Raw genomic sequence first — 26835 nt, forward strand, 5'->3', positions numbered from 1 at the left:
ACACTCCTAGCAGCTATCAAGGGTCTGTCCACTGCCTATGGTTCCTTCACCATATACTTCCCCTTCACCCCACCCTGCCAGCAGACTTCAGGCCCTTGGGGAAAGCCAGCAACATGGTGAGTAATAGTATGTTTTTCAAGTTATGGTGTCAAATCTCTGCCCTTCTGTTTAGGAGCTGTTTGACTTTTTTTCTTAACCTCTCTGAGCTGCATAAACAGAAAAAACAGATTTTCTTCTTGCTTCTAGGTCTTTGCTACAGCTGCATCCTCTATCCTCTCCACCTGGCCAAGCCTTACCTCCAATGTCAGTGGATCCCTGCCCCAAATAACCACCCACCCCTCCCCCAAGGCCCTACAGCGCTCCACATGTGTCCCGGCCAAACCTTCCCAAGGAACCCTTGCCGTGGGCAGCAGGACTGGGCTTCAGGAGTCTGTTTCCTAGAAGGTGTGTGCACCTCCTCCACCCTAGCCCCTGTTACAATGCCTGGGCTCTGCAGGAGCCCAGAAGTATGTGCAAAACCAGTGAGCAAGCAAGGGAGTCAGTGAGGAAGGGGAAGGAGGAATGAACGATGAGGCAGCATCGCCGCAGCGGGGCTGAGGACAGGTCCTCTGGAGCATGCCCGTGCAGCCCTAGGGGCAGCTCCTCCCTGGAGCAGGTATAGCTCACCCCCTAGCCTGGCAGCCCTGTCTTCACACCTCCACAGTCTGCAGGGTTTCGGCATTTGCTTCAGTTATTTACTGACCATGATCTCCTAAGTCAGATTTATCATTTACTGGGTCAGGAAAGAAAAAGCCCCATGGGGCCAGGTTTATAGAAGAAAAACATGACTAGTAAGCGAGGGAACTTGGATTTGGACCCAGGTCTGTCGACTCCCAATCCTGAACTCTTAGCCACTATGCTATATGGCAATTGATCAATTGATGGAATGCCATCAGAGAGGGCTGGCTGACTGGCTCCTGGGCCTCCCAGGAGGACCTTACAGGGACTGGAGTCCTCCCTGCTCACTGGGTCCCCCAGGCCCCCGCAGAGGCAACGGGAGAAACCAGTTGATCAGAAAGCTGAACAGATTGAGCCAGCCTTTCTTGTTAGTTTCTCCCAACAGTGGTCCCCTCTGAGGACAGAGCTGGACAGGCCTCCTCTCAGGCCCAGGTGGAGGGCATTGGATAGAATCTTTCTCCTAGGAACAGAAGGAAGTAAGTCTTATGGAGATTAGACTGATTTGCTATGTTTTCAGTTCATTTTCTCCAGCAGTTGAGGTGTGGCTGGCACCTGGCTTATCTGAGGCGGGCCTGGGCTCGTGCACTGTGTTGCCTCTTGGCCTTCCAGAAGAATCTGCAGGGATTCTCTCTTATTGATGGGACACAGATTGTCCTCAGCCTGGCATTCATGAAACACCACAGTATTTTGTGTATGTGTGTGTGTGCAGTGTGTGTGTGTGCAGTGTGTGTGCATGCGCACATGCAAGTTTGTATGTGTCCCTGTATGTTTGCAAGTATGTGTGGGTTTGTGTGTGTGTGCGCATGCACACGTGCATGTGTGTGTATGCCCATCACCAGACGAAGTATCCTGAAGGCAAGGTGTTGGCTGTCAGCTGACTCTGACTTGGAGACAAGGCTGGGACGGCAATGGGGTGTTGTGGAGAGTGTCCCGGGCTGGAACCAGATGCTCTGAATTCTACCACGGTCCCCACTTACCAGTTCTGGGCCTTAAGCCAGGCTTGGTTCCCGGCCCCCCCACATCTTGCATGAGAAGTAACCACTTGCTGGACCAGTAGGCATGTCTGCCTTGCTTCAGATAGTCATCTCTGAATTAGGGAAGAGCTCTCCTGGGACCTGAGCCTTCCCTGGGAGGCAGGCACAGCTTGGTATGCAGAGAAGGGAGCCTCACCTGCCATGGTTGCAGCGGGGTGAATGCCGAGGCTGCCACCACTTGTCCCTTTCTCCTCCAGTGACACCTCCCCCACCTTTCCTTCTCCATGAAGGAGGGACAGAGTGACCTCCCATCAGTGGGCTTCTCTCATCTGCCATCATTGATTGTCCTAGCCCTTGTGTCTCCCTCAAGGACAGGGCCGTGTCTCAGTCGCTGGTGCCCCAGCGTGTAGCACAGTGGCTGCACACCGTAGGTGCTTGCTATGTGTGTTGGCTTAATGAGGAGTCCAGGGGCCTGGCTTTGAGTTTCTTTCCACCGCTGGCCACCCGCATGCATCCCTCTTTCTTCAAACTGCTGGGAAGCCCACAGCCCAGTTTGATGTCAAAAGCAAAGCTCTCTTTCATCTGATGTCTTGCGAGGAGCTCATTTGATTTTCCTCTCCCTCTTTTGCTATTTGTTTCCTGTTCTTTGTCTTTTATGGAACAATTGAACATGTGCCTTTATTGGAAGATGCTGTGGATCACTTTGGGAAGTAAGCAGGCAATGAGTAAGCCAGTGCGTTAGAAACGAAGGGGAGAAGCAGCTCCCTGCTCGGCCCAGGAAGCAGGCGGGTCTGAGCCTTGCTCCTCCTCTCTGGAGAATGGATGTATGGGCACCTACCCTGTAGACCTTGAGGAATGAGAACAGAATGAGTTCTGGTGGGCTAGTGTGCTGGGCAGCAATGGGCATGTCCTTCTTCCAGGGCTCTAGAAGGTGGGTCTACTCAGGCAGGACGATGCTGTGTGGCTTAGGGAATGGGCTGTGCTACAACCAGCCTGGAAGAGGCCAGGGCTTGCTGGGCAGGCAAAGCTGGCAGCTCCCCATTCTGGAGGAAGCAGCCCAGAGCATACTGAGGCGGGCCACCAGTGAGTGCTTTGGGGGGGACCAGGTGTCCCAAGTTAGAGCACCGGGAGGCCAGCTCTGTTGCTGTGCTCTTCTTCTCCATCCTTGTCCAAAAAAGGAGATCGCTCCATTGAGAGGTATAAATAGGAGGCTGGGGGTGGCCAGGAGACAGGGCCGCTCTGCTCACACCCTCCACCACCACAGGAGGGCCACTCTTGAAGTCCTGGCCAGCGGCAGGAGACATTTTTTTAAGATGTTGGCAAGAAATGAGAGTTAGGCAATCTTCCGTCACCCTCCGCCCTCCTCCCACCTACCCTGGCCATCATAAAATAGAATTTGAAAGAATGAGCTCCTGGTGGAGAGCTTAAACACTGTGGATTTGTTGTGTTCAGGGAAGAGCTCGTGGCCAGTGACCTGCTGGAAAAGAGGCAGGAGGAAGGAGGGTGCTGTGGTCAGCGTGGGAGGGAGGCAGGGAGGGGCTGAGAGGCAAGATTTGCAGTCGGCAAAGCCTAGGTTTCCTCGGCTTCATTATCACAAAAAAGCAGAGAGCGAGGACAGCTGCTGAAGGCAGAGGCATGGCTTTGGGAGGTGGCCGTGGTGATGCCATGTCCAGCTCTGTGTCTGACACTGTCCAATGGTTGTGGAAGGAAAGCAGTACCTTGGAAGCAGGCCTGGGTTCAGTTTCTTGTCTCTCAGCTCATTAGATGGCCTTGGACAAGCCCTCATGCCTTTGAAGGCAGTTACTCACCTGTACTGTGGAACAAATAAATATCACCTCCCCAGGGGTTCTCCATAGGCACCCTCTGTGTGGGAGGGGAGGGCCTGTGCACTCAGGGCCTGGGGCCTGCGGGTGGGGAACATGGCTCACCAGGCCTCGAAATGGTCTCGAGGGGTGGGCATTGGGTCTGCCTCTCTGTAGGCCTGGCGACAGCCCTTTCTGGGGTCATTAGCCAGCAGCCAGCTTTTTACCCAGCGAGGTCTGAATGGTGAAAGCCGGATCTCCCATCCAGGACTGATTCAGTGGCCACCACTTCCTACGCTTGAGGAAGGAAGAGGAGGAAGGCCTCCTATCATCCTCAGAACCACCACCTGCCTTTGGTGGTTGCTCATACGTGGGCACCTGCCATGGCTGTTGCTCCGAGTGTGCCTGTCCTCACTCCCTGTGGAGGGCGTGGGCTGCTGTGCAGCTTGCAAAGTGCTTTTCACGCTCCCTGAGCCCAAGTTTTCATTCTTGTTTTACGGACCAGGCTCTGAGAAATTGCCTTGGTCACCCACTTATAGGCAAAGCTTGAGCCCTGACAGCTTAACCACAGGTGTGACCATCTCATGGCCAGAATGTGCCACAGGATGAGGTAAGGACACAGGCTGGGACAGGGCTGGAGGCCCAGCCCATGACTGCTGGATGGGCCTGCTGCCAGTGCCGGCTGCCATCTCTGATGGAACCTTCCAGCTCCAGCCCCTTTCACATGTGCGTCCTGGAGTCTCTGGTCCCAAGCAGCTACCGCCTACACCTGTCTTATTTTTTCAGTGTGGCATTTAGCCATGGGAGGGTGAGGTGGTGGGAGAAGTAAGTTACCTTCAAGTCTGAGTTGGCATGAACTTGCCAAATAAAACATTTAATATATGCCAAGAAACATTTTACTTGGTTACTTCTTAGCAGGCCAAGTGCACAATTTTCCATCAAAACTTTTCCATTGCTCAAAAGTGTCTCTGACACCGAAGCTGGATCCTGCAGCATCTTTGTCACAGCTCACATTTTATTTGGGATCTGGTGTTTTCAGAATGTCACCACCTCTTGCTTTGTGCTCCCCGATGGAAACATTTCACAAGAATGTTTTCAGCCATCGAAGTGGTGCAACCCTCTTTCAGAAGGTTTTATTTGTCCAGCGCAGAGAAGAACCCCTTTTTTGTGAAGTCCCTGCCACGTTTTACTGGTCAGTTCAGATCTTGCCAGGGTGCCATGGAGTAGATCAAATCTCATTACAGCAAGAGCTGTTTGAGTTTCGTAGACACGTTTGTGGAAACAATTGCAGACTCCTCTGTTGACAGTCTACTTCCAGTGTGTAATGTTTGATAGAACATGCACGCAGCACAGCAAAAGAATTTGAACAACCCTCAGAATGCTGGAATGGAATTTGGTTGGGCCTGCTGTCCAGGTCTCTGATAGGGCTGTGGGAGAATGTCTGCCCACCCATTAGGCAGATATTCAATGGGCTCTGACTATGTTGCAGATACTGGGCTAATCACAGAGATAAGTGCAACCTGGGCCCCACCCTCAGGGAGGCTAGTCAATAGGGAATGAAAGAGGCATCTGCATTTTGTTCCTGAATATGTCATAATCATGTTGGGAAGGGGATGGAATGTGTTATGCATTTATTTTAATGTATGTCATTAAAAAAATCCAGCCACTGCAGCAGTAATTCTAGTATGTTATTACTTAGAAAGAGTAAGTTGGAAAAAGACAGGAGGGGCAGTTAATTACAACCTAAGTTAAAGAAAGATATTGAGTAAATACTATAATGGTAGTAACTCTTTGATATGGTTCGGCTCTGTGTCCCCACCCAACTCTCATCTTGAATTGTGGCTCCCATAATTCCCACATGTTGTGGGAGGTACCTGATGGGAGATAGTTGAATCATGGGGGCGGTTTCCCCATACTGTTCTCGTGGTAGTGAATAAGCCTCACGAGATCTGATGGTTTTATAAGGGGAAACCCCTTTCACTTGGCTCTCATTCATTCTTGTGTGCCACCATGTAAGATGTGCCTTTCCCCTTCTGCCATGATTGTGAGGCCTCCCCAGCCACGTGGAACTGTGAGTCCATTAAACCTCTTTTTCCTTATAAATTACTCAGTCTTGGGTATGTCTTTATCAGCAGAGTGAGGATGGACTAAGACACTATTATAGGTGGTAGGTAAAAACCATGACAGCAGCTCATGAATGGCTGGTATCTGGAAAAAGTAAGTTCAGGTGTATTTTGTGTTGATTGGTTGCCAGGGGCTTTACCTCTGTCATCATCCAGTTCTTGGGAAACCCTGGATAATGGTTGTGTCAGATGGTAGTCCCAACTGACAGCCAATAAAAGCTCATAAAGCTCAAAGAAGTGAAATGATTCGTCCAAAGTCACATGACTAGTAAGTGAGGGAACTTGGATTTGGACCCAGGTCTGTCAACTCCCAATCCTGAACTCTTAGCCACTATGCTATATGGCAATTGATCAAAGAAAAAAGTGATCCTTCCCTTTGCAGGATGTAATCCAGGAAAGCTTCCTAGGGGAGGTGGCCTCAACTGAGTGGTAGGCTTTAGCAAGGGAAGTTTGGGTGGTAAGGTAGAATGTCCCATGGGTCAGATACCCAAATTATTGGCTGGATGGTTTGAATTACAGTGACTTAAACATTTTTTTCCTCATATAAATGAAATCTTGAGTTAGGCCACGGGTTGGCTCTTCTGTTGCATCAGGGTCCTAGGCTGCTTTTATCTCTCGATTCCACTAGGTGTCTCATGATCCAAGATGGCAGATACAGCTCCAGCTACAATTTGTTCCAAAGAAGTAGAAAAAGAAAAGAGGGAAAGGGTAAATGTACATTCCTCCCAATGAGTGAGCTCCTTGAAGGAGCTTTTCTGGAAGCGAAAGCTAACAAGTTATCCTTGCATCTCATTGGCTGGCCCTGGTTATTAGGGAGGCTGCCCACTGTGTGCTCACCATATGTGAGTGGAGGACAAACATCCTGCCCTCAAGGTGCTTACAGCAGATCGAACTGCTTCCCGTTGAAGCTATAAAGGAGACTGCAGTTGAGTGGGTAGGAAAAAGCCTGCTCTAACCAGACTTGCCTCTGGAGTGGCCCCAATAAGCTCCTGGGTCTGTTCTGGTTTCTTCAACACATTTATTTGGTGTTTAATTGGAGGGGAAAGTTGCAGCGATTATGTCACCTGTCTGAGGCAGCCCCTGCCCACCATCTCATCAACCCTTCTGAAAAGACAAGAGTCACTGTTGGTACAAACCAGTCTCATTCCACCACCTGCCACCCTCTGATGCAATTAGAGCAGAAGCCCACTTTCCACCTGAATCCTGGGTTGGTGTCATTTAAGCTCAGCAGAGCCCCATATGGTGGTGACCAGCCCCAAGGTCTGTGCAGCTTTTGGGCAAGAGTAGGACCTGGGCACTGTGGGCCCCCCAGGCTCCATCCTTCCTCTCTCTCCTCTGAGGACCTGGTTTTGCTTTTCACTTCTTATCTCAGGAGGGTATGCTGGCCAGTTGCCAGAAATAGCAAAAGTTCGGAGAGTTCTTTAAAATCAGCGGAGCCTTTCTGGGTTGCCAATATTGTTCTGGGGACTGGTCAGAGATCAAATCTTGTTCATGTGAAGAAGCCCTCTCTGCTGCAATTTGGGTTCATCTGGGTATGAAATGCCCTTTTCACTTTTTGGGAATCAGGATGCCAGACCATGGAAAGAATGTTCGGGCTGAAATGGGAGCCAGGGGTGGGATACAGCCCCTGTCTCTCTGTTTGCCTGCTCAGGAGACTTACTCCAGCTGGTAAGACAGAGACAGAGATGGGTAGAGATGGCTTCTGCTGTCCTCAGCCAGGGATCTGCCTTTGTTCTGTAATTACCTCCAAGCAAATAGTCTTGGAAGGAAGTTTGGAGAGATGTTTCATAGGGCGTTAGAAATCAAACTGCTATTAATATGCTAATTACAGTATACTCGGTACTTACCATTGAAACAGGTCCTGGAGAGCCTCTCCTTGGCAACACTGTTAGACATTCTGTTCTTGAAATAGAAAGTCCATATTCTTTGGTGAAAGCTCTAAATCCAGGCTTTCCCTATGAACAGCCAGCCCTTTTCTTTGGATTCAGTAGGTTCAGCCCCGGCCTTTGGCAGCAAAGGCTGGGTGGAGTGAGGTGGGGAGAATTTGACGCACTCAGAAAGCAGTCAGCTCCTCAGAGGTGTCCAAAGGTGGTGGGGCCCCAGAGGTCGCAGACCAGTTACCTGACAATGTCATTGTACGTCTAAGCATTATTTTTAGCAATGGCATCACTGCGACTGGTTTTATTTTTAGATTGATGATGCAGGTGCTGTTTGGAAATGTCTTTTTTCCCCACATCACTTTTGTCCTGGAAGTACCCAGTATATGGGGGAAACAAAATGGCAGCCACCCAATCAGTGGCAATCCATTTTTTCTTTTTCTTTTTCTTTTTTTTGAGGTGACTTATACTTTATTAGTGTGACTTCATTCATTTTTCTGTAGAAATATTACTATGTTGATTTTGGGGATGTTTTATATATATGACATATATAGATTATATTTCTAAAATCTGATAAGTTCTGAATTCTGAAATACATGTGATCTCAAGGATTTCTTTTTTTTTTTTAAGTGTCTATATCTAAGGTATAAAACATGGTGTTTTGCTATATATGTACTTAGTGAAATGATTGCTACAGCCAAGCAAATTAATACATGCATCACCTCTCATAGTTACCTTTGTCTGTGGTGTGGGGCAGAAGGGATAAGAATACCTAAAATCTACTCTCTTAGCAGATTTCCAGCGTACAATATTATTAACTATAGTTCTCATAGTGTACGTTAGATCTCTAGACTTATCCTACATAACTGCAACTTTGTGCCCTACATCTCCTTTTTTTTTTTTTTTGAGACGAGGTCTTGCTCTGTCACTCAGGCTGGAATGCAGTGGCGCAATCATGGTTCACTGCAGCCTCGACCTTCCAGGCTCAGTTGGCCCTCCCATCTCTGCCTCCTGAGTATCTGGGGCTACAGGTGTACACTGCCATGCCTGGCTAATTTTTGTATTTTTTGTGGAGAAGGGATTTTGCCATGTTGCCCAGATTGGTCTCAAATTCCTAGACTCAAGTGATCCTCCCCCCTTGTCCTTCCAAAGTGCTGGGATTGCAGCTGCACCCAGCCTATCTCCTCTATTGTTAAGGCTGAATAACATTCCATTGTACAGTTGATCCTTGAACAGCACACGTTTGAACTGTGTGGGTCCACCTTTATGAGGATTTTTTTCAACCAAACATGGACTGAAAATACAGTATTCAAGGGACACAAAACCCTGAGTATTAGAAAGGCTGACTTTTCATATACTCAGGTTCTGTAGGGCCAACTATGGGAGTTGAGAATGTATGGATTTTGGTATCCATGGGGGATTGGCTCTAGGACTCCCCGAGAATACCAAAATCCATGAATGCTCAAGTCCCTGATATAAAATAATATATTTGCATATAACCAACATAATTCTCTTGTATACTTTAAATCATCTCTAGATTACTTCTAATACCTAATTCAATGTAAATGCTATGTAAATAGTTGTTATACTGCATTGTTTAGGGAATAATGACAAAAAAATAAAAAGTATGTACATGTTCAGTATAGACACAACAATCCATTTCCTTTCAAATATTTTTTATCCGTAGTTAGTTGAATCCATGGATGCAGAATCCATGGATAAGGAATGCCAACAGTATATCACAGTTTCATTATTTTTTCATCTGTTGATGGACACTTAGATAGTTTCCATATATTGGCTAGTATAAATAATACTGCTGGTATAAATAATGCTGCAATGAACACATGAGTACAGGTATCTCTATGAGGTGCTTATTTTATTTCCTTTGGGTGTATATTTATTTCCAGTGGGCTTGCTGGGTCATGTGGTAGTTCTATTTTCCAATATGGAAAATATTAATAAGTATAACCCACATAAACAAAAGCTGCTTGGGATCTACAATAATTCATAGAGGTGTCAAGGTGTCCTGAGTCCATAAAGTTTCAGAGTCACTGCAGTAGAGGGAAGAAAAGGACGATAGAAACAATGAAACTTAAATAGCATTTTCTGAGCCCTGAGAAATAACCGATGCTATATATTTTTTTACTCTAAGATAACTCAAGATAGAAACTTTTAAATCTAGAGAACTGATAAAGTAAGATAATAATACATTCTGCAGGCCTAAGAACCCTGATCTGGAGGAATTTCAAGACTGGGTCATGCATACCTTGCATTAGACAGCGACACCTAATGAACAACAATGGTATTACAATCCAGCTCTATGAAACCAGGGACTAGCAAGAGTAAATACTGTATTCAGACTAAAGGACATAGATAAGAGCACATTCTGTCAGGCAGAGTATTTCATTATATGATATTCTTAGACAAAACAAATTTTCAGGGTGTGGAGGACAATTTACAAAATACATAATGACAGTTCATCTGCTTAGACCTTCTTCCTTAGTTAAGTTGAATGTTAATGGTCCATCAGGGAATCCAGTGCATTGAGTAGAATCACAATCACCTTGGACTTCTAAGAAATAAGTAATTCCAAGGCTTTATAGAATCAGTCTCTAGTCCCAGAATTTTATATTTTTACCATGTTCGTGGCTCATGCTTTCTTGATTTCTGGCATCCTGTCTGATTTCTGAGGTTGGGCTAGCTAGAGTCTTGTTTGTCTATCTTCCTGATGCCCAATAATATCATCCCCTTTACTGTGCCTGGATTTCTATATCCAGCATTACCTAAATCCAACTTTACACAGGCTTTGGGCTCTTCCAGTTCCTCCTCTGCCCTTTAACCCCACATGTGCCCCAGAACCATCCAAAAGGAGGTGCCAAGAATAGAGAAAAGGATCAACAACAACAACAAAATAGAACTGCAGCCCTTTTGTATGTTTCAGTCTCTAGCAGGCTCAGCCCAAGCCACCACCGATCCCTTTTCTCACAAGTTTTCAATGCAATCTACAGGAGGCTTTGTCTTCTCATATAGGAACTCTTCTTAAAACTGATAAAAGGAGAAAGGCTTTGCTTTACTAAAATTTGCTCTGCCAGCCCTCTCTTTAGCAACTGACCAATGCTGAGCTATCTCATGCTACCTCTGTGGCATTGTCAAAGAAGGCAGGGAATGTCTTTGCCCATCAAAGAACAGCATGTGGGTGAGGCCCAGGCTAGGGAAGAAAAAATTCTTAACAAAGTGAAGTGTGAAGGTGGCTGGGGGCCAACTGGACCCTGGAGCCCAAGCAAAGTGAAGTGATGCCAACACCTAGCCCTATCGAAGTGATGAAAGTGATCTGGAAGTGGTGTTTTTTTCTTATTTTAATGACAGAGCAGGGCTGTGTAAGGTATAACTGTAAGTGCAGGTGAAGCTTGTTTATGCTCCAAAGATAAAGCCACAAATGGGAGGCAGGGTGGGCTGTGGCTTTCCCTTGTTGTAGGCAAATTCCCTCAGCACTAGAGAAGGTGCCTTCTGAAGGGCCTCTGTTGTATCTGCGGTTCTGTCCCCAGGCAGGTGGAGGCTGAGGCACCTGTGGCAAAGCCCCTCATGGGAACGGGGGTCAGGGAGATGTTTGGAAAGGCTGTGGCTGATAATGAGAAGCGGGTAACTCTGGTGGATATCGTTCCATCCTGGTGCGTGCCTTCCTGGTTGCCTCCTGCTGCCCGCTCCTGGGGAGTGGAGTGAGGGAAGCATTAGTCTGGATTGTTGTTGGCTTGGTTGTCTTCCAGAGACCTGCATCCAGGTGCCAGGGAAATTCTGACTGAAGTCCATTCAACAATAGCAATAGCGGCTCACACTCAGGCCTGCTGGCCCCATCATTGACAGCTCTGCATGAGCTTCTTTCCATGCAAGAGGGCTGTCCCCACGTTCATTCCCCACTTCTTGTTCTGCAGCCTGCATTCTTGGCCACGTAGTTAAGTCTCCCTCCCTTTGTGCCCCCTGTATGTCTCTGGTCTTCTCCAAGATTAGCCATGCCATTGGCAGAGTGGTGGTGGGTGGTGGGGCACGCTTCCTGACTCAGATGCCTTGGCCCCACAGGTACTGAGTTTTTGGACAAGGTGCGGCGGCAGCCTCCCAAGCCAGGGGTGGGCAGCGTCTGCTGAGCAGATCCTGGTCCTCTCGGGGTGGCTGCGTCAATCACACCCAAAGGGGAGAGGCCTCAGTATGGAAAGTATGTGAGCCTTGGACGGCATCACGGATGGCCCGAAATGGCTCGGCCCCTTCTTTCCAAGGCCCCGGCTGGTTTCCCCATTGTACAGTGGGGAGGGAGAAAGGGGCCAGCTTGCCTGAGTTCCTGGAGCACCAGTGAGAGTCCCTGGGCCACAGGTAGGTGAGGGCAAGGGTGGCAGTGTTTTGGGGTATCCACGCAGCATGCATGGCTGGCCCTGGCTCAGATGCTGTGCTCATGTTAGCATCTGACAATCACCCCCATGAGGAAGAGGAGCCCCTCCCATTACTCAGCCAAGGACACAGAGTGATTGTGTCCGGGTTGTAGTGAACATTCTGCAAACAGTGGCTGCTCTGACCATGTGATTTGACTGGGGTCGCCCAGATGCTGAGTGGTGGTGCCGGCAGCCTGGCCGCCTTCTTCTGGGCCTGGTTCCCTGGCCCCCAGGAATTGAGGGGTGCATGGTGTATTTCCATCTCCCAAATCACGATCCTGTCTGTGCCCTCATCCGCTCCTCTTCCACAGGCCTCTCAGGGAGGCAGGCAGGGCAGAGTCAGCAGCCTCATTTTAGAGACCAGGAAACTGAGGCCCAGGGATTCCTCAGAGGTCACCAAGCTTGTAAATGGCAGCACTGAGCCTCAAGCCTTGCCCTTTGGATCATGCACTTTGTATTAGTCTGCTCAGGCTGCTATGACAAAATACCACAGAGTGCATGGCTTAGACCACAGGCGTTTCTTTCCTCACAGTTCTAGGGGCTGCAGCTCAAGATCCAGGTGTCCCAGGGCTGGCTTCTGCCCTTGCTGGTTTGTAGATCGCTGTCTTCCTGTTGTGTCCTTGCCTGGCCTTTCCTCTGAGTTCTCTGGTATCTCTTCCTCTCCTCCTAAGGACACCAGCCCTATCAGGTAGGGCTCCACCCTGAAGACTCATTTAACCTTAATTACCTCCCCAAAGCCCCACCCCCAAATATAGTCACATTGGGGGTTAGGGCTTCAACATATGAATTTAGGGACAACACAATTCAGTTCATAACACACCCTGAGCCCCCTCCACTGTTTGGAATCCCCTAGGTCATACCAGGGGGGTTGCTGCTGCTGTGCATCAGAGGAGCCATTTGGAGAGACTGTGCAGGAGCCCAGGGGTGAGGCTGGGACAATCCAGGAAGGCTTCCTGGAGGAGATGTGTGTACACACATGCAGGGTTTGGGGTAGTACATGTACTTACAGGGGCCTATTTCAGGGAACCCTACATGTAATCCACACCGGTAACTCAGATGAGCTGTAGCTGTTTTCCAGGAGCCACTTTCTCTCCATGGATATGGCAAGAGGGGAGGCTCCGGGTCCTGCGTGGCCCAGCAAGGCAGCCGTGGGTTGATGCGGTGAAGCAGGTAGTGTTTCCAGGTCGTTCTGTGGAAGGGAATGGGATCCCAGGTGGGCAGGGCCAGGCAACGAAGGCCAGAAATCGAGCTGCGCACCCACGAAGCCTTCCTCAGAACAAAGATCTGCAGAGGGCACCACTGCATGTGGCAGCTGCCCCGGATGCTGTGGCCCTGGCTGCTGTGGGAAGATAGTTTTTTGTTAAGATAAACTAAGTTGGGACTGCATCTCACACAGTGGCCTTTGTATAAATTTGCTTGCCTTCCTCATCTGGTATCTGTCCCCTGTTTGGTTCATACCCTGGATGCGGGTGTTCAAGGGAATCTGCACTGCCACACTTAGAACATTCAAGTTTCTGCCATCCCTGTGTTTAAGGAGAGACGGTGATGTTCCCAGGGCAGAGGTTTGAGTTCATGCAGCAAATCCCATGCAGAGTCCGGGGCAAATTCGGGTTCTGAGTGAGGTTGTAGTGGGTACCTGGCCAGCAAGTTGAAGAGAGGTTGAGGAGATTGAGGAGGCTGAGGGAGCTTGAGGAGGCCAGGGAGGCAGAGGGAGGCTAGGGAGGCTGAGGAGGCAGAGGGAAGCTGAGGGAGGTAGAGGGAGGCAGAGGGAGACTGAGGGAAGTTGAGGAGGTAGGGGGAGGCTGAGGAGGCTGAGGGAATCCGAGGGAGGCAGAGGGAGACGGAGGGAGGCTGAAGAGGCTGAGGGGGTGAAGGAAGTTGAGGGAGGCTGAGGCTGAAGGAGGCTGAAGGACTCTGCTCTTTGGGTAGAACTTCCTGTTTCTCATGTTTCCTCTGTAGAGGCCACAGTGCCCGACCCTGCCCCAAAGCAGAGTCAGAGCTTGTGTCCATTTCTTGGGTGCAGAGTGTGCCTTTGGCTTCTCTTTGGTTGTGCCTTGGCATGGCACACAGGGCCTGGTGGGGTTCTGGGGGTGCTTAGTGGGTGGCTTCTCAGAGCTCAGGCCACAGCCTGTATGAGTGGGAGGAGCCTGTGTGGGTGGGAGGAGCCTGTGTGGGTGGGAGGAGCCTTGTGACTGAGAGGAGCCTTGTGAGTGGGAGGAGCCTGTGTGGGTGGGAGGAGCCTTGTGAGTGGGAGGAGCCTGTGTGAGTGGGAGCAGCCCCTCTCGCAGCTCCATGGTCAAGTGCTTTGAGGCTAAGTTAGGAGAAGATGGGCTGCCCGTCCCCCTCCTCCCTCCTCTCTCTTCTGCACCCGGCCCGGGGCCCTTTGCCCTGGGTCATGCTCTGTTCCCAGGACCTGTGGGGATGCTGGGAACCCTGGGAACACAGCTCCCTTCCTGCCCAAGGGAGGCCCTAAGTGTTCTGAGCCTGTGGTCGCTGCTTCTCTGGTGGGAAACGGTGGTTTCCTCTTGAGGGAAGTGTTAGTTGCTGCCTTTCCCTCCCTCTGATTCCCAAGGGTGAGTCTCTCTGGGACAGCAGGTGCCTCTGGGAAGGTCTCCTAGCTAGGTGGGCTCTGGCTCCCCAGGAGCACTATGGACTTTGGAGCCAAAAAGACCTGGACACAGATCCCAGCTCCTCGACTGATGCGCTGTGACCTTGGGCAGGTTCCTTAAACTGGCTGTGCCCTGGTTTTCTGTCCAGCAGGACTGGGCAGTGCTGTCCACCCTACAGTGGAATGAAGGGAGAGAATGGAGCATCAGAGGTGCAGCTCATGGCAGGTGCTAAACACTTGTGAGCGTCTGGGCACCTGGTGCGGGAACATGAGAAGAATCCCCACCCTACTCGGATGTCTGATGGTCTTTGCTGCTGTCTGACTGCCTAGATGGGGAGGCCTCGAGGCCATCATGATTCAACCATTCTCTTACTCAGCAAGCCCTGACCACCACCATTCATTCATTCATTCATTCATTCACTTCTGAGAAACTGCCACATAGTAGGCCTTGTTCTCTGCACTGGGGCACACAGCCATGAATAAGACAGACCAGGACTTGTGCTCCAATTCTATGTTGAAGGTGAGGGAAGAAGTTAATTAAGCAATCAGCCAAGCGGATTTCAAAGGACAGCTGTGCTGCACACCACTGAGGAGATGTGAGAGGAATCCTGGCTAGGGGCCTATGCTGGGTGCCCAGCAGTGGGGGAGGCGCAGAGTGGGGTTCAGAATTGAAAGGCTGTGTGCGGTGGCTCGTGCCTGTAATCCCAGCACTTTGAGAGGCCGAGGCAGGCAGATCACTTGAGGTCAGGCGTTCGAGACCAGCCTGGCCAACATGGCGAAACCCTGTCTTTACTAAAAGTACAAAAATTAGCTGGCGTGGTGACGTGCACCTGCAATTCCAGCTGCTTTGGAGGCTGAGGCAGGAGAATCGCCTGAACCTGGGAGGTGGAGGTTGCAGTGAGCTGAGGTCACACCACTGCACTCCAGCCGGGGTGACAGAGCCAGACTCCATCTCAAAAAAAAAGAAAAAATAAAAATAAAAAAGAATTGAAAGGCAGCCTTGACCTTAGGAAGTGTGCTCACCAGCTGCAGACTGTCCCACCTCCATACTCTGTGATTATTGGAGGTGATAATACTACAAGAAGGAATAATATTTTAAAGAATAAAGTCAGTTCTTAGGAAGCAGTAGTATCCCTGTAACAATCTGGTGTTTAATCATTTAGATAAAGCCGTAGCCTGGGGTCAAAATTGGCTGGAGGTCTGCCTGGAGCATTAAGCTGATGCTCACCACCAAACTTCCTGTCCCTTGTAAGTCAGTCAGTGTCATCCCAGGTGCTGGCATAGCCAGTTTAGGATCACCCTTTGCCTGTGCCCTTGGGGAACCCCAGGACACTTGAGTCTGAATGGCCTGATGTGGCCAGGACAAGGGCAGCCTTGCACAACTCTTCCATCTTGGGAAAACAAATGTGATTCCTAATGTGTTACCTTGAGTTCCTGGAACCAGGGTGTTTGTTTTATGTAATAGACAGCAGAGACTGTTCTGTTGACTTCAGAGCCTTCCTGCATCTAAACTATAACTCTTCATAAAACGTCCTTTCAATATGGTTTATCCAGGATATCACAGGGAAGGAAGACTAAATAGTGTCTCACAGGGAGGAAGAAGGTTCTGCATTTCAGGTCACCACCTTGAGAATTGAACACATGCTTTTTGAGATTTGGGGACCTTAATTCCACTGGGAAGCTTCTCTCTTTGCTGAGTGCCGGGGCTGCCCAAGGAGCCTGGGACCCTTGGAGCCTTATTATAGCCGCATGGGTCAGACTGATGATCAGGTGGATACATTGTGTTTGACGCAACATCTGTATATCCAAAGCCATGGCAAAGGAGCATCTGAAACTCATCCAGATTTAGTAGATGAGACTAAGCTGGTGAACACTCAGTTCCGTGTAACTCCTTATTGGCAGCCTGTGCTCACACTCTTTCCTGGTTAGCGAGTGAAGAAGGTAGGTATAGGGGATTTTGGCAAGGATGTTTGTGGATAAAGAGTATTTTTTGGCCGGGTGCGGTGGCTCATGCCTGTAATCCCAACACTTTGGGAGGCCGAGGCGGGTGGATCACCTGAGGTCGGGAGTTCAAGACCAGCCTGGCCAACATGGTGAAACCCCACCTCTACTAAAAATACAAACAATTATCTGGGAGTGGTGGCAGACACCTGTAATCCCAGCTACTCAGGAGGCTGAGGCAGGAGAATCACTTGAACCTGGGAGGCAGAGGTTGTGATGAGCCAAGATCGCATCACTGCACCTCAGCCTGGGTGACAAGCACACACACAGTAGTTTCTGAGGACCCACCTTGCACCGGGAGCTGTGCTAAGTGCCTTGATGGATCTGTACCTGCTAGGTAGGGCACACTATTATTATTTCTATTCTAGGACCAGGGAAGTAAGTCTGAGAAAAGGTCACGCAGCCAGTACATGGTTGTAGAAGGCACAGTATAGGTTCAGCTGCTGTAGCAAAGACCTAGACTAACACTGGCCTAAAAAAGGTGGAAGCTGGTTTCTCCCTCATGGAACAGTGTTGGGGGGTTGGGGTCTACTAGGGCTGCTATGGAAACTGTCTGCATGGTCACTCAGTTCCCAGTCTCTTTCTGGCCTTAGGATGTTGCCCTCATTGACATGGGCCAAGATGGTGCCCACTGTGTTTACATTCTAGCCTCTGGGAAGAGGGAAGCCGGGAGGGGAAGAAGGGGCACACCCTTTCCCTTTAAGGATGTTACTCAGAACTAACTTGGATCTGTTGTTTCTGTTCACATTCCATTGGTCAAAATTTGGTCACCCAGCCACCCCTTGCTGCAGAGGTGGCTGGGAAGTCTTTCTTTTGGAGCTATAAACAGGAGACCTGTTACTATAGAAAACATGATGAACAGCTGTTGGGTGACAGCTAGTGTTTCTGTCCCAGAGGTGGAGCCGGGATATGTGTCCAGGGGGACTATGCATGGGTTCATGCCTCTCCCTCTTCACTGCCTCCTCCTGGAGGACATCTAGGTCAGCATCAAGGAAGAAGAGTCCAGAGCTAGACCTTGGGCAGAGGTGGTGGGTATTTCTGCTGATCCTTGGATTCTCTGGGCCTAACACAGTGTAGGGCTCAAAGCAGGATTCAGTACATCCATCTTAAAGAAAGGGAGGGAGAAGGGAGCCGGCCTTGCAGATCCAATCCCAGCCCAATGAACTGAGCAAATCTGGATGCGAGTCTAAGGGGGCTGGGAACTGAGACATCAACAGCCAGAAGGCAGTTGGGTCTGGAGGGATTCCTTTGGGAGTGGAGCTCTGCAACTGCTTTGGGCTGGAACAGAGGTTCAGGTTATCCTGTTGGCTCCCGGGGCTTGACCCCAAGATTGAAGGACATCTGTGAGCTTTGCTTCCAGAATGGAAATTTTGTAAGAAGCCACCTTTGGGAGGAACTGGATCTCTGTCCTGGTGGTGGTTGCTTGGGCCATGCCATATACTTTCTGAGTTTGGTTGCATAGCTTGTAGGTCTGGGTTTGTCGGCTGCTGCCCCCGAGTAAGGCTGTCTGCAAGGAAGGGTCTCTGCCTCCCTCTTGCTGTACCCCAGCTGCCCACTTTAACTGGCCCTGACTTATCTAGTACAAAATGCAGTTACAGTCTGACCTTTCAGAACCCAGGGCCCCCATGGAGGCGTCCTCGAAGGGCTTTCAAAGGCAGCATACTGCATATGAGGAGTTTAAAGTTTGCCTGTCTCTGTGACTGTATTTTCTGAGCAAAGCTTTTCTCCATGCAGGTGCGCAGAAGGAAAAATAAGTAAGCATAAGAGGTTCCAGTTTGGAATTTTTCAATCATCTGAACGTTGTTCTTGGCAAGGAGTAATTTAAAACAGCCGTTATGGGTTACATTTTTAGGCCAGTTAGAAATAAGGGTTTCACCACAATCATATTCTTTGATCATCCCAATTTTTTTTTCCCTTTTTCCCAGGTATCTCTCTTGTGCTGACTAACTGAGGAGCTACCTATCAGGTTTAGCGTCAGTTACAGATCTGTTTCAAGCCTGGTAGTGGGAGGGAAGAGAAAAGCATTAACAAGGAGCAGCAGCGCCCCAGGCTGAGACGCAGCTTAGGAGGTCTAGACAGTTATGAGATATGTGGGACTCTTTAAAAAGAAAAAGGAGAGAAACGCACATGTTTTAGGTTCTCCATGCTTGTATTCTCTATTTGTATAGCTGAGAAAGCTTTAGTTTAAAATAAGTGGTATTTGGCAAGCAGTGGTATTGCATGCTGACAAATTGATTGTGCTCTTTTACTTAGATGAAAATGAAAATGCATGAGGCATGCTGCTTTTTTTTCCCCTCTTGATGATTAAGAAACGTCTACTTGGCTCTATGCAGAGACAGCCCTTGAAGATTTATATGAGACACCTGTGTGGCATCGATCACAGGCCTTCAGGCTGACAGAAGCAGCTATGCTTCATGGTGGTTAAAATGCCAGGTCCTGGGAGGGGGTTTGGAAAGACCTAAGTAGGGGTCTCTATGCCAGGCTTGGGTGGGACCCTTGGGTGAGGGTCTTTCAATTTTAATAAAGTACCTCCCCACGCTCTTCATGATGATCTAGGGCCTAGAGCAGCTGGGCAGGAGGCTAAGCACGCCCTGGGGTGATGAACAAGACAAAAGCCTTCCCCTACCTGGCCTCAGTTTCCCCACCAGGAAGATGAGGCCATCAGACCAGCTTTCCTTTCAGTTTTCTACAAGCTCTATAACTGTGTTCCCCTCAACACACCCTTTCTTAGGCTCTGACATTATCGGGCTGTAAAGGATGAGGATGTCAGTGCAGAGAAGGCACTCTACTTCCTATGTAACAGTTCACAGCCTGGGCCAGTACAGCGAGAACTTTGGAAACAAGTGTGTTATAACACAGCCATCAGCTGCAGTTGATGTGGTGGGTTGTGAATTCATTCATTCGTTCACTGGTCAAACATTATTGCACGCTGGCTCTGTGCCAGGTTCTGTGCTGGGTGCCAGCATGTGCAGGAAACAAAGCGACCTGGTCCCTGCCTGCTCCGAGTTGGGTCCACCCCATTTGGGCTTCTGTCCTGTTGGCTTAAGGACTTGCCCCGGTGTAGGTCTCAGCACAGGAATGTGCTGTGAAATGCAATTCCAACACCCTATTAAAGCCAAGCATTTACTTCTGGACACCGGGGACTTTAAGACACACCCTTAAAGGAGCAACGGATTTGTTTTGACAAAAGAAGTGTAAACAGGATCCTGGTGAATAGCTTTCTCATGGCTGCTCCTGCTTTCATCAATTGCATATTTATTGGTGACCTCATAAGTGTCCAGACTGTCCTGGGCCCTACAGGGGAGGCAAAGGGGGTGGCGGAGGAGAGACAGAATTTACAGCTTAGTTGGGGAGGCAAGGCCAGCTCTCAGGACAGCCGGCGAAGGTGTGAGACAGCACATCAGTTACATGATCACACGTGTGGTGCAGCTCACAGAGTTGAAGGAACTCAGAGCAGGGAAGGGGCGGCTACTCGGCTCAGCTTTTCGGGAAGAGCAACGGAAGGAAGGACATTTTGGATCATTCTCTTGGCCCCGCCAGTGGATGTTGAGGCCCAGTTAATAGCCAGCCCCGGAGCTGCCACAGCTTTCCCATGTCTTTATATCCTGGAGGCTGGAGCACCCTTGGACCTGAGGAAGTTGATTGACCAATAGGTCATTGGTACATCCAGGTGACAGGGGTGCCTCCTCCCGACCGTGGACCCCTAGAGGTTGCCAGATGGTGCGACTGGCATGATGTCATCCACCTCTCAGGTCCTGAGTCTTTGTCTGCTGCTGCTGTGGATCCCTGAAAAGTTAAAAGATGCAGAATAATTGTTCTGCTGTCAGCAAGAACTGAGTTCACATCCCAGCTCTGCCTCTTGCTAGCCCCGGACCTTGTGCCATTTTCCTCTCAGTGCCTCGATTTTAGGCATCTAAAATATGGGCTGATGATAGCACCTGTTCTGGAGGGCTGTTGTGAGGACTGCATGAGACATGCCTGTAGTGTGCCTAGCACTGTGCCTGGTGCACAGGAAGCACCCCGTTCATGTTTGCTGGTATTGTTTCTATTATTATTATTATTATTATTATTATTATTATTATTATAATACATCAGGTGGCAAAGTGGAAAGGCCACTGTCTGAACCAAAGCTCATTTCTTTCTGAAAACCAGCTCTACCAAACTCTCTAAAGATCCATGTCAAAAATCCCAACACCATGAGCCAGAATTCTGCTAAGCTCTAGCCTTCCCTGTGTTCGATTCTGCTGAAGCAACGTGCTTCTCCCCCATCTCTCATCTGGAGTGTGGGCATTGGTGAGCTCGTGTGCCTGTGAAACACCCATCTCTTCCTTCTTCAGGACACCAAACCCAGCCCTTCTTGAGTCTGGGGCCAAGCTGAGCAAAGATGGAAGGAGGCTTGGCAAGAGTTGATGTCGTTTGACATTTAATCACCAAAGACCCAGATTGGGTTCCAGCGAGTTAAACCCACTGTGCTCTGTTCTTGGGCAGACAGGGTTGGGGAGTGGTCACATGGTTGGCTGGGAGCTGTGTCTAAGACTATAGGAGCACAGAATAATTGCTTTTGAACATTTGTCCTCTACATCCCAAGAATGACGGCCAAAGGGCAGTATTCCAGAAAGATAGGCTTGGTCTTGAAGTGGGAATGGCCTTGCAGCACGGTGTTGAGAAAGAGTACTGGATGCTCTGCAGGTGAAGTGCCTCCTGTCGCCGTGAGTGCACACGTCAGGGCTGGCTGAGCCCCTGATGGGGATCATGTCAGGAAGATTAAGGGTGGCTGGGGGTCTTGGGACCCTGAGACATCAGGACTTTCAGGAGACCATCAGTTGCCTCCACCTTCTGAGGCATTCGTTTCTCCAGCTGCTTTTGGCCAGCACAGCTGTGATCCTCGATAGACCCCAGCCAGTGGCCCAGGAAGAAGCCCGGCGCCTCGGCAGGACCAGGGCAGGAAGAGCCAGGTCTGCCTGGAAGCGGCTATTTGCCTTGGACCCTGGCTTGCCCAGCCACTTCCTGGCCCTGCCCTCCTGTGGCTTTTGCTTGATTAGCTCATAGCTCCAGGTGAAGCCAGACCCCGGGCCCTGGAAGGCAAGATGGGCCCCCAGTCCTCCCTAGCAGGCCAGGGCAGCGCGCAGGAAGGATGGGCTGGGCATTGCCATGTGAAGTCAACCTGAAATGCACTTGGGAGAGACTGAGGCGCTGAGAGGAAGTAACGACTCCCGGGCTTCCTGAAATGAAAGCCAGGGCTCCTTGGCACCCCTCAGAGCCCCAGGCCTCTGGGAAATGCTGCCTTTAAACTCATGCTTGTGTTGCTCCAGCTGTATTGCCACGTTGCGGGTGCAGGGTGGTGGTGGTGGGAGGGGATGGCAGCTGGGTGGGTTTAAAGATCCCCAGCAGTGGTGAACCCTGCTTGGGGCTCTGATGCTGGAGAAAGGCCCCATGCCCTGTGATGTCTCCATTCCCACCAGGCTCACAGCCCCCCTGTGAAGCTACCAAAATGGGAGGCATTTAAGCCCCCCTTGTTCATCAGCCCTATTTTGTAAAAGGGGAAACCAAGGTCCAGAGAGAATGATGGGTCTGAGGTCGTGCAGGGTCAGATGTGGAGCTGGACGCAAAAAGCCCAATCTCCTAGCCCCAGCCCATGCACCGGTGTGCTTTCTGGAAAGGGACATGCCAGGCAGGGCCCCTGGGCTCAGACCGCCTCACTTCTGGGGGCTCTGGGCTTACCGCCCTGCAGCTCCAAGCAGCAGGCAGCCTGGCCCAGCCTTGCATCCGCCCAGAGACCTGAGCCCAGGGAGCCATGCCGACCCTTTCATTCCCTTGGACAGAAGCCACCTTAGGCACAGCCCTCATCATCCACTTGGTTCAGGGAGGCCTTCACTTCTGGCCGAGCATCAGGAGAATGTGGGCTGGAGATGTATACTCCCTAGTTTGGAAGCGTGTGGCCTCCCTGTCACAGTGATTTGCTTGTTGGTTTGTGCAATCATTCATTCATTTTAGATAAACACCTGTGCTCCTGGCTGGGCCAGGCACTGATCCAGGTGGTGGGGATAAAATGGTGAACTGGACCTTACAGTTAATGCAGTGTTGGAATCACCTAGGGAGCTTTTTAAGAAAATACTGATGCCCTGGAGATTTGGTGCAGTTGGTCTTGGTGTGGCCTAGGAGTTTCACTTTCTAAAACTGCATGTATCTGGATGAAATTTCTTTACAAGGAGAAAAAAGGTTATAGAAAGAATGTCCTTCTACGTGGATGGCATCCAAGGTGGTTTTAGACAGAGCATAGGTGAGGAAAGTCCCTGGGTGTTCAAGACACAAACAGCGGTCACCACTGACCAAGGCTGTCCCAGGTGCCCGGTCCCAGCTCACTGGAAGGTCCCGTCACAGGCCACGCAGGGTAAAACAAACTCGAAGTTCTTCTGAGCACCTGTGCATTCCCCAGGCCCTGCACGGAAAAGAGCTGTCTGGCAGTCAAAGTTCTTTGCTTTCCAGGCTCTTCCCAATCTCAGTGATTTTGCAGCTGTGCTTTTAGGAGAGCTGTTTTCCCCTCATTTGTAAAAACTTGAAAATCTAGAAAAATAGAAACAACCACAGGTCACGCATGGATGTGCTTCCTTTTTGCACTGGATCTTAAAGCACCAGCACTGCTGATGCGCCAGGTGCCTTTTCTGTGGATGCCTCTTTGGTGTCCCCAGGCTAGCACAGAAGTGGAGGTTGCAGTTAGCCTGCCGGGCTTCTGGGCAGAGGAGAGGGCTTAGAGCACAGTGCTTTGGACCTTCTTTCCTATATGCCAGGCCCCTTCCAGCGACTGCCTGTCCAGCATCAGGATCTACCTGCCATGTGGCCCTGCTATTCCCTCAGTCCACCCCCACCCCTGACCCTCCATTTACCTAGCCAGTTCTTTGCCCCTTCCCACTGCAAGGAGATATCTAAATTGTTTGCCTTTTTTGTCCTTGATGATAGAGGTCACTGCCTGACTCTGGGGGCTCCATTAGTGCTCATGATGATGGTATAGTCCTGTCCATCTCAGCCCCCAGCCCTTCCCCAGACTCCTGGATACCTCCTTGACTACATCTGATGGGTTCAAGCCAGAGACCTGGACCCTCATCAGAGAGGCAGGGGCCCGCACAAGCACCCTTCCACCCACCCTTCTCTTCCTTCCACAGACCCACAGACTAGAGCCTTCTTTCCTCCCCGCTGTCCCCCCACACTCCCCCTGCCTGGCAGCCCAGGCCCAGATACCCTACGATTCAGTGGTTTCACATGTGGCTTCTCCAGGTGCCACCAAACTTTGTGAGACTTGGGCTTAAGAATTTCGATCCCACAGAAACATGTGACAAGCACAAGACATTCAGTAAAACTAGAGCCCAGAACGAGGGGGACGAACGGCACAGGAAGATGGCAGGGCTCGGTTTGGGTGTGTTTGTGTGACACGCCATATGTCATTTTTTTATTCACACAAAAGCATCTTTCTTGAAGTAATAGAAGGCCACTCAGCTGTTGCTAACCACATACCAAATGTTTCCTTTTTCCTCTCCTGTGCCTTCCAAGGGGTGGGCTGGGAAGCTCTGCCGTTATCCGTGATGCCATCTCTCCTTTCAAACGTCAGAGAGCTTTTTCCTCGGAGCAAACGCCCGATTGTTTTTTCCAGCTTTGGCAGGAATTTTGAAGAGAAAACTGTTTTCGAATCACTTCTCTGTTTATTGTTTCAGACCTGAAATACGGCAGAGTGGAGGGCTGGCAGCCTCTGTCTGATCCTCTCTCCCCATGTCCGTTTCCTAATTGCATTAGGCTCTATCGGGGACCCCCTCCCCCGCCACAGCCCCCCAGTAACCTGGTATTTTGGGAAAACGAAGTTAAATAAAATAAAATAAACCTTCAGTTGGTGGAGAGATGGTTCCAAGCATCCCTTTGGACAGCCTCCCCCTGCTGCCTGCTCCCCCCTCACCGCCCCACCCCGGCCCCACAACCTTTACAATCAACATGTGGTTTCATTTCCAAGGGCCCCCGTGTTAGCATTTCCATTTCCTCAGGAAGCCGCATTCCGTTCTTGCTCTTACTTCTGAATTTGAACGTGTGTTTTCCTTGGCCCAAGCTCTAGGAGTGCCTGGGGCAACAATGCACACGGTCCCCAGCAGGTTTCAGTGAGGTAGACAGCCTTTCCCGCACCCGGGCTGCGGCTTCTCCCCGCTCCCCGTCTCCAGGGATGGCCGCCCACTCTCCTCTAGCCCGGTGGGAGGGCCTGGCTGTACCATCCGAGGGGAGCTGGGCAAGCCCTCGCTGCCTGTGTCCTCGCCGCCTCCTGTTGGGAAACTCTGGTTGGCCTCCAAGAGTCCACATACTGCAGGCTTTTAATTAAGAAAGTATGTTCCCATTTCATGTCACTCGAAAAGAATGAAAACAGTGACAGCATTTATTTATCTTCACTATCAATATCATTCCTGTTTCTCAGTCCGCTGGGGGTTATGAGTCTTGAAGGAATTGATTGGGTTATGAGATTTGAACCTCAGGCATGTGCTGGTGGGACACATGTGACTTGCTTCCGAGAAGGAGCCCTGAAGGAAGAGCAAGCAGGCTGGCATAGCCCTGCCCTGCCCTGCCCTGCCCTCCCAGATCTCAAGGCCAAAGGGCTTGGTGACAGTGGGGAACTCCTGCCTGCTCTGGTGCTAATGGAGAGTCAAGGCTCCTTTTTCATCAGCTACCTCCTATCTGTTTTCTCAGTCTTCGGAGAAGTAAAAGCCATCATTTCCTGAGTCTGATAGAGGAGATAGGATCTGTCCAATGGCTGCTGTTTCTGTGGGACCTAATGTGTGCTGAGACTGGGCCAGGTGCTCACATGCATTGTTGCCAGTCCCCAGCAGCAACTAGCTAACTCTGATGGCCTCAGGTAAAGGGACTTGCCCAAGACCACATAGCCATCCAGAGCTGCTCCACTCCGGTGACACTATTGCCATTTGGAGCAGAATAATTCTGTGTGGCAGGGAGCTGTCCTGTGTATTGTGGGGTATTTAGCACATCCCTGGCCTCTACCCACTAATCAGTAGTAACCTCACAGTTGTGAAAACAAAAGATGTCTACAGACATTGCCAAAATTTCCTCCTGCTGAAAACCTCTGAGCTAGAGGATGGAGGTAGGATTCAGACCCAAGCCTGTGCTTGTTCCCCAGCCGGTGCTTGTTCCTCACCCTCTGCTAGCTCTGGAGAAGTCCTCACCCAAGCAAGGCAACCCTGCTTGCCTTTAGGATACAAGCAGGGCGGGTAGTGCTTTGGTGTTTCTGAACTATGTCCTAATTAGCCGTAGATAGAGGCCTTCTAGAATATCCATGAGGATCCAACTTCGTGGTGGAGGCTGAGGACAGAAGTTCTTTAATAGTACTGCCCCATCTTGCTCTGGTGTCCTGACAGTGTAGCACTTTACTGCAAAGCCCTTGCATATAGGTTTTCATTTTGAGTCTTCCAAATACTCGTTAAGTCTGAAGGCTTATTACTCAGCACCAATAAATTGCAAGGGACTGAAACCCAACTCAAACTAATTTAAGGGTTAGAGGGAGTCTGTTGGTTTATGTAACTGAAAAGTCCAGGGGTAAATCTCATGGCTTCAGGTATGGCTGGATCCAGGTCTCAAACGTCATCAGGACGCTATTTATTATTCTACTTTCTACAGTTTTGACTTCATTCTCTGACAGGTTCTTTCTATATGGCCACAAGATAACCACCAGCAACTCCAGGCTTACATGGTCCTAAGAGTTTAAGACTTCAGATAAAGAAAAAGTAACTTTCCTTAGAGTGCCAAAAAATGTTCAAGACAAGACTCAAGATTGGTGAGGCCTGGGCCCTGTGCTCATCTCCAAGCTTGGTACTGGCCTCACCCAAAGAATTATTATAGGGGAAGGGATGACTCTCCAAAGAAAGGAAAAAAAGACCTTGTGTTTCTAGAGCAGTGCTGTTCAAAGTGTGGTTTGTGGACTGATTTTACTGCTCTGTGATAAGTACAGAGATGCTTAGAAACACTTATAGCAATTCAATGTGGCCGTAGCATCCAGGTGTGTGATCAGCGGACTCATCTTGTGGAACAGGTTATAAAGGAGTTGGCTACTGTCAGACTGACATGGAAAGTTGTGGACGATATGAGTTTTACAGAAGTATCAGTCCGTGATGGATTGGAAATTTAAAAAACTTTTTTTTCCCCATAGATAGTTGGAAAAGCACTGCTTTAAACTGGAGAGTATGTTAAAACACAGATTTCTGGGCCCCACCAGTGAAATTCTGATTCAGTCAGTAGGTGATATGGTTTGACTGTGTCCCCACCTAAATCTCATGTT

The 26835-nt window shown here is 49.8% G+C and overlaps 1 protein-coding gene across 5 annotated transcripts in view; it reads left to right on the forward strand.

Annotated features, from left to right (window-relative positions):
- The window catches only part of GRK5 (G protein-coupled receptor kinase 5), a 253499-nt gene that overhangs the window by 139276 nt on the left and 87388 nt on the right, over nt 1-26835 (forward strand). The window lies entirely within an intron of this gene.

Source organism: Chlorocebus sabaeus, chromosome 9, assembly GCF_047675955.1.
Source record: "Chlorocebus sabaeus isolate Y175 chromosome 9, mChlSab1.0.hap1, whole genome shotgun sequence".
NCBI lineage: Eukaryota > Metazoa > Chordata > Mammalia > Primates > Cercopithecidae > Chlorocebus > Chlorocebus sabaeus.